At 34.2% G+C, this 7,500-nt stretch overlaps 1 protein-coding gene across 2 annotated transcripts in view; it reads left to right on the forward strand.

Moving 5' to 3' along the window:
• Positions 1-7,500, forward strand: part of LOC136854543 (GTP-binding protein Di-Ras2) — a 261,584-nt gene that overhangs the window by 90,723 nt on the left and 163,361 nt on the right. The gene's annotated exons all lie outside the window — the stretch shown is intronic.

Raw genomic sequence — 7,500 nt, forward strand, 5'->3', positions numbered from 1 at the left:
GGTATATACGCATGCGCACTTATATATATTACTAAATCTTCCTATATATCCTACTTCAATAGATGGCACAGTCCTGAAACACTGCATATGTATGAACACGTACATCAAAGGGGAGAATAATCATTCTTTTCTAAAAGCATTTTGATCCCCTGATGCTCTTATTAGTAACCTGACTACCAGACGTATAGACTGCGTAGCATCATTTTCGATCATAATCATCACTGGAATCAATATTTCTGTATTTTCATGTTTCCTTTTTTATTATTTTCTCCTCCTTGTCCTCCTCCCCCTCTCCCATGTCTCCCCTCTTCAACCTGTCCCTGCATCCTATTCTTCTTCTTCTTCTTCTTCTTCTTCTTCTTCTTCTTCTTCTTCTTCTTCTTCTTCTTCTTCTTCTTCTTCTTCTTCTTCCTTTTGTCACCACTTCTAGGAGGCGCCTTAGCGAGTCAACGACTCTACTGAATTCATGTGTCAAGAGGTATTTGTTACGTAAGTCTCGGCAAGTAGGTAAAATCTGGGGATGGAATGGCATGCCAAGTCCACCTAATTACAAATCGAGCCGATGAAGCTTGTTAGCCCAACAAAGGTTGTGTATTCTATCAGACGAAAGTTATAGCGAAGAAGATCGCTTCGGAAGTTTGAGACCGGAGAAAAAAAAAATAAAATAAAAATAAATTCCCGTCGCAAAGGGACCGCGGAGAAAACATCCGTGGCAGGAACCATCTAATCAATATTCCATAATACGGCAGGAAAGGTGCGTAATTAGCTTCATTCCGGGAGGAGAAAGAAGACATGGGCAAGAAAGCACTAATGAACCCGAAGGGGGTGGGGAGGGGGGGGAGCGGGGACGCAGACGAGGCAATACTAATCACGACTTCGCCGCCGCAATTTCATTTTTGAAAAGGTGCTTTTCTCGGGGCTGACTGACGACGGTCCTGGGTAAATGGAGGTGTGCGCCGGTGAGGAAAAACGACAAAAGAAAGGGAGAGAAGGAGGAGAATTAGACTGGAACTCAGATAGGATATTGAGGGAAAAATACCATTTAATTATAGACATGTGAAAATATGATGAGATCTGATGAACTTATGACAAATTTTTAATAGAGTTTCAAATGTATAGGAGGATGCCACAACCACACACACACACACACACACACACACAGATATTTGGACAAATATTTTACCAGTTTTCTCTCAAGCTAGTAAGAAAGAAAAGTATAAGCAGGCAAGCCAGGTTGAAAAACTTACAGAGCTTTGTGATCGGGTCATCGTAAGTTGTACTGTACAGAAGTGGTACAAAGATTTTAGAAACGACAATATTGAATATGACGACTTTTCGAATTTCATTTATCTTATATATATATATATATATATATATATATATATATATATATATATATATATATATATATATATATATATATATATATATATATATATATATATATATACTGTATAACTAGAAGGGCATAGTAAGAAAAGAAGGATTGAATAAGTGTTTGAGGGATGAAGGGTTAAAAAAAATATTTTGAGAGAGAAGAAGAGAGGAGAGAGAGAGAGAGAGAGAGATATGTTTGGGGAAACGGACAGTAATAATAGAGGCTCTCTGGAGAGACTGAGACTAAACATAAAAGACATTTAGGCCGACATACATTACTTAAGAATGAATGTGGGAAATGAAAGAATGATAATAAATGACGAACTAAGGAACTAAGGAACATGATGTTTTTTTAAATGAGAGAGAGAGAGAGAGAGAGAGAGAGAGAGAGAGAGAGAGAGAGAGAGAGAGAGAGAGAGAGTTAAGATCCGAGGACTGAGATAGAATTGGTTAGGAGACGTCAACAACAATTAAGGAAGAAAGAGGTCAGGAGAGGAAAGAATAAGGAGGAAGGGAATGCAGGAATAAATGAGAGTAAATTATTATTCAGAATTGTCCTGAATGTCGTTCCCTTTTCATCAGAATTATTATTATTATTATTATTATTATTATTATTATTATTATTATTATTATTATTATTATTATTATTATTATAAGTTAATGGTCCCAGTATGGAAAGCATGCTAGTATAGAGAAGGAAATTAAGAAGTAAAGAAAAAGTTATGAAAGTGAAGGAAAAAGAAAAAGTAGTTTTTATACATACATACATACATACATACATACATATGTATATACACACACTCATATATATACAGTATATATATATATATATATATATATATATATATATATATATATATATATATATATATACAATTCGAAATTTAATCCAATGCATTATCAGTATATCGAGTAGTGATAACATCCATTAACCCACTCAATGCTAATATGCAACAGGCCTCAGTCATGATAAGGTTATACTGCGTTAGAACCACATCAAAACCCATATCACCGACCCTTCACTTACACTTCATGATGTCAAACGAAAAGTTATGATAATTCCATATCCTTCAATGGAAGTTTTCATAATTCCATATTCTTCCATTGTCTCTGGAGCAGAAGTTTGCCCTCGAGAGTAATTCAGTTAAGTCAAAACTTCCGAAATTTCAATGAAACCCTCGAGTACTGACTTCCCTAATGTGACTTCGTTTTCTGGCGAAGTGCAAACGCGCGCCGGAAACTTTCCTCGTATATCAAACGCCACCTTAATTCACCAGACTAATGCTGCGGCTGCGGTGACGTAATCATTCCAGTCCTTTCCAGACTCGACGGGAATTCGGGGGCTGAATTTGTATTGATCTTTTCCGCCATGGTTTCCGAGCTATTATTTCGCTGCATGTGGCGTTATTTGCTGGAATGCCAACGAGAGTTCTTTTTGTGCAGTGGTGTATGACGAGTTCTGGAATTTTTTTTTTATATATCTTTGTTATGTGTTACATCACAGGAAGAAGAGATTTATGTTTTATTTTACTGTTACGTTATTAGAATTCAATATGCACTACTATTTTTGTCTGATATTTCATCTTTTCTTGGGATATGGTGGAATTTGTTAACACACACATATCTATATGTATATATATATATATATATATATATATATATATATATATATATATATATATATATATATATATATATATATATATATATATATGAATGTCTTTACTGTAATACTACAGTATAATATGAAGATAAAAAAGGATTTTATACAAGTATTTAATAGTTTAAACATCCCCTCAAATCACATCAAATTGCTCAGCCTAGACGTCGAGTCATTATTTACTAAAGTCCCGATCGCCGACGTGTTGTCTTTTTTAAAGAGGAAGTTACAGCCATATGAAGACCATTTTCCTCTTGGCATAGATAAAACTCTAAAACTAATCAACCTCGGTGTAACTAACAACATGTTTTCTTTCAGCGGTAATTTTTACAAACAAAAATTTGGCTGTAGCATGGGCAGTCCCCTATCACCTCTTCTTGCAAACTTGTACATGGAATATTTCGAAACAGAAATTTTGTCGTCTATCAAACCCCGTAATACGATCCGGCTTGGATACGTAGATGATATTTTTACTTTCTGGGGCAATAGCTGGGGAGACTTTAATTAATTTTTTAATGGACTAAATTCGCTAGTTCCGACCATTAAAATTTAAAACAGAATGGGAAAAGGACGGAAAATTGCCGTTCCTAGATGTTCGGATCATAAGAGAACAGAATAAATATGCTTTCACAGTATATAGGAAACCCTCTTTCGCTGTTTCCTATATTCATTTCTTAAGCTACCAAGATGTCTCCGTAAAGATCACGGTAGGGTGCAACTCATTCCTCAGGGGGCTTAGAATATGTTCAGGTGGGTACCTAGATTAAGAATTCAACACGATCGGCCAACACCTAACGTAACTGCTCTATCCACCACACATTATCGAGATGGCTATTAACAAAGCGAATAAAATATACTACAGAGGTCCCACTCGCAACAGACAAATAGATTTTAACGACAAAATAAAACTTCCAAAAACACCCAAAAAGCCACAGAACAACTCAGGTCTAACAATCCTTTTATTTTCCATTATCCCAAATCCACCGGGAGCTCGCTCATTAACGTATACTTAAATAAAAAAGGGGAAGAAGCCGGAGTTTACAAGATTCCGTGCAGCAATTCTAATGAGATTTACGTGGGGGAGACGGCTAGATCCCTCTCTCAAAGATTAATAGAGCGCAAAAGATCAGTAGGGTATGCTTCGGAGAGTTCGGGGATTTTGCTGCATATCAGGGATGCAGGCCATACGATAAACTGGAGCAGGGCGGAGCTGGTTTTCAAAAGTGGCTGTCCGTACAAAAGAAAGATGCCGGAATCTGCTGTCATCAATCAAACCAACAATATAAAGTTATGAGGACATTGCAAATCGGATGACTTCGACTGGTTAATCCTCAGGCCTCTTCTCAAGCAGGTGTTCCAGGAAATACGACCACCAGACGCATCGCCAGACAGGAATTAATGAGGCCAAAAACCACTAGGGAATGGTTTATTTTCCCTCCTTCTTGGGAAACGGTCACCTGCATGTCATCGGAGATTTAATGCCACACCTACATATGCTTTGTATATATACTCTTGTAACATCTCATCTGTCCATATTTTATCAGTGAACAGAGGCACAGAAGGAAGTGCTCGAAATATATGGTTGCAACGTTCAAATAGTGTTTTATGGGCCTTTTTACATATATATATATATATATATATATATATATATATATATATATATATATGTATGTATGCGTATGCACACACACACACACACACACACACACACACACATATATATATATATATATATATATATATATATATATATATATATATATATATATATATATTTACATTTATTAAGCCAGCAACACCGTTAATATTGAATTCACTATGCCTCGAAAATATCGTACATGCACGGGAATTTTAATTGATAAGTGTTTCGTTACCAGTAGGATTCGAACCGCTGTCTCATTTATGAACAACTATGTACAGTGACTTGACCACTGAGCCATCAGGAGAGGTAAGTATGCAAATAACGCATGTACATACAATTTCATATAATAGCAGCGCATATTTACTGTATGTGCTTATAATTCTGTATAAGATACTGGTTGTGTAGCATTGTGTTTTATTCTGGTAAGACTCCACAACATAAACAGAAGTATCTGAGAATCCATAGAAATTGTGGGGGCATTAAAATGTGACCAATTTATCACTTTATGGAATATAAATCTCTAATCCCTGTAATTTAGGTCTGCATAATGGCAATCTCGAAGGCTTTTCACAAAAACCAAAATAAAGATGAATTTCTCTCTGGAATACTATAAATAAAATGATACCTGATGTGAAATAATAAGCTTATGCATATATATATATATATATATATATATATATATATATATATATATATATATATATATATATATATATATATATATATATATATATATATATATATATATATATATATATATGTATACTCTCAAACACTAGAAATGAAATGATAAACACTAGTAAAAGATAGTGAAATTATATATATACATATATGTATTGTATATATATGTATGTATATATGTACATATACATATATATATATATATATATATATATATATATATATATATATAAAATATATATAATAGAATGTAATATGTGACAAAACAACGTATCCTCTTTCATATAACATTCCCTAAGGAACACGAAAAGAATGTCCACGTCCCGGCAAATATACACACATTCCTCTCCAAATTCTCTTTTCAATTTTCGCGAAGAAACTCAGACGTATTTTCTCTCTCTCACTCTCTCTCTCTCTCTCTCTCTCTCTCTCTCTCTCTCTCTCTCTCTCTCTCTTTGGACAATTTATGTTTCGTGATCTTTGTTATTAGTGGGTGAGGGGGGGGAGGATAGGGAAGGGGGAGGGGGTTAGGATGGACGCAAAAGGTCATCGGATCAATGATTTCACTTGAAACTGTCTGGGCGAGGAGGCAGGCGATGTTTACCAAATCAGATTTTCGTCAACAGTTGCTAATGCGAGACACGCAGTTAGGGATTTTGACCCCGGCATTTTTTTTCTTTTTTTGCATAATCGTTTTGACCTGGGAATGTTTGTTTCTTTTCTTTTTATATTTAGGGTAATTGAACTTTTAATTTCCCATTTTCCTTTGTTTCTTCATTCTCTTCCTTTGCGATCATTGGATTAGCGCTGACACAAATAACTAATCGGTGGGGATTGCAAGATTGATTATAATGGGGAAATAATCCTTCTCATATACAGTATGTTTGTATATTTGTTTGATCCTGTCTCTATAAATATAGCTGAAAGTTCTCATGCAAAATACCATGTACAGAGACTCAAATCCTCATCTAAGTACACTTGCGAATTTATCATACCTCATTTCGGTATACATATGCCTTTACTATCTGGAAAGGAATACTGTTAAGGGGGTAAAACATCACTGGCACCAAAGGGGGTGGGGGTGGGAAGGGGTGACATGCAAAAATAACCAGCGACAGATATTAGTGTCTAATTCATCGTTTTCGAGGTTTCTAAGATGAATGGTGATACTCACGATGCCCTTTAAGTCCACATTCAGCCCCGATAAGAAGAGGGAGCGAGAATGGGTGAAATATAAAATGTCAAAAATGCTGGGCAATGTAACTGAAGCAACTGTCTTAACAGGAAAGGGAAAGAGAGAGAGAGAGAGAGAGAGAGAGAGAGAGAGAGAGAGAGAGAGAGAGTATAGTGGTTGTTAGGGAGGAGAAAGAGAGAGAGAGAGAGAGAGATAGGAGAGAGAGAGAGAGAGAGAAAGAGAGAGAGAGAGATTAGAGGGGGTGTTAGGGAGAGAGAGAGAGAGAGAGAGAGAGAGAGAGAAGTTCATCGGTTGATGTTCAGAGTCTTCCTGGGCAGTGCCGGGTTGGTCAACTAGTATATATATATATATATATATATATATATATATATATATATCATATATATATATATATATATATATATATATATATATATATATATATATATATATATATATATATATATATATATATATATATATATATATATATATATATATATATATATATATATATATATACATAACAGATAGAACAATAAATGGTCAATGTTTTTGTTTGTTATATATATATATACATATATAATATAAATACACACACATATATCTAAAGCATATATATATATATATATATATATATATATATATATATATATATATATATATATATATATATATATATATATATATATATATATATATATATATAAGGAAAGAACAACGTCTATTTGTTTGTCTTACCAAACAATGCATTTTATGCCATAAATAATATCCAACAAGGAATGTGCGTATTTCCATCAGCTTGTTATTTTCTTTAGCCGTGATAAATATTGTTTTTCTGCCATGAAATGAATGATTTCTATTAGGCTGTGTTCTTTCAGTCTAATGTTTCTGCATACATTATTTTTGTAAGAGCATTGCATTCAATTCATATAAAAACGTTTGTGAATAGAAACAGATTGATGG

The sequence above is a fragment of the Macrobrachium rosenbergii genome, chromosome 29 (assembly GCF_040412425.1).
Source record: "Macrobrachium rosenbergii isolate ZJJX-2024 chromosome 29, ASM4041242v1, whole genome shotgun sequence".
Classification (NCBI taxonomy): Eukaryota; Metazoa; Arthropoda; class Malacostraca; order Decapoda; family Palaemonidae; genus Macrobrachium; species Macrobrachium rosenbergii.